Genomic DNA, 1,308 nt, shown 5'->3' with positions numbered 1-1,308 from the left:
GTGTACGGGGCATATAATATGGAGCATCTTATGGGGGCCGTAAACCTTTGTGGTGCAGTTTACGGGGCATATACTATGGAGCATCTTATGGGGGCCATAAACCTTTATGGAGCAGTATACGGGGCATATAATATGGAACATCTTATGGGGGCCATAAACCTTTATGGAGCAGTGCACGGGGCATATACTATGGAGCATCTTATGGGGGCCATAAACCTTTATGGAGCAGTGTATGGGGCATATAATATGGAGCATCTTATGGGGGCCATAAACCTTTATGGAGCAGTGAATGGGGCATATACTATGGAGCATCTTATGGGGGCCATAAACCTTTATGGAGCAGTATACGGGGCATATAATATGGAACATCTTATGGGGGCCATAAACCTTTATGGAGCAGTGCACGGGGCATATACTATGGAGCATCTTATGGGGGCCATAAACCTTTATGGAGCAGTGTATGGGGCATATAATATGGAGCATCTTATGGGGGCCATAAACCTTTATGGAGCAGTGAATGGGGCATATACTATGGAGCATCTTATGGGGGCCATAAACCTTTATGGAGCAGTATACGGGGCATATAATATGGAACATCTTATGGGGGCCATAAACCTTTATGGAGCAGTGCACGGGGCATATACTATGGAGCATCTTATGGGGGCCATAAACCTTTATGGAGCAGTGTATGGGGCATATAATATGGAGCATCTTATGGGGGCCATAAACCTTTATGGAGCAGTGAATGGGGCATATACTATGGAGCATCTTATGGGGGCCATAAACCTTTATGGAGCAGCGTATGGGGCATATGGATGGGAGCAGCAAATTAAAGAACGGTGGCGCAGGATGGGAGCAGCACATGACAGAACGGGGGAGCAGGATGGGAGCAGCACATCACAGAACGGGGGTGCAGGATGGAAGCAGCACATGACAGAACGGGGGTGCAGGATGGGAACAGCACTTGACAGAACGGGGGCGCAGGATGGGAGCAGCACATGACAGAACGGGGGAGCAGAATTGGAGCAGCACATGACAGAACGGGGGCGCAGGATGGGAGCAGCACATGACAGGATGGGGGCGCAGGATGGGAGCAGCAAATGACAGAATGGAGGCGCAGGATGGGAGCAGCACATGTCAGAATGGAGGTGCAGGATGGGTGCAGCACATGTCAGAATGGAGGCGCAGGATGGGTGCAGCACATGTCAGAATGGAAGCGCAGGATGGAGGCAGCACATGTCAGAATGGGGGCGCAGGATGGGAGCAGCACATGTCAGAATGGGGGCGCAGGATGGGAGCAGCACATGA

Source organism: Ranitomeya imitator, unplaced genomic scaffold (genome assembly GCF_032444005.1).
Source record: "Ranitomeya imitator isolate aRanImi1 unplaced genomic scaffold, aRanImi1.pri SCAFFOLD_104, whole genome shotgun sequence".
Classification (NCBI taxonomy): Eukaryota; Metazoa; Chordata; class Amphibia; order Anura; family Dendrobatidae; genus Ranitomeya; species Ranitomeya imitator.
The sequence above is the reverse complement of the archived record's forward strand: the minus strand, read 5'-3'. Positions refer to the sequence as shown.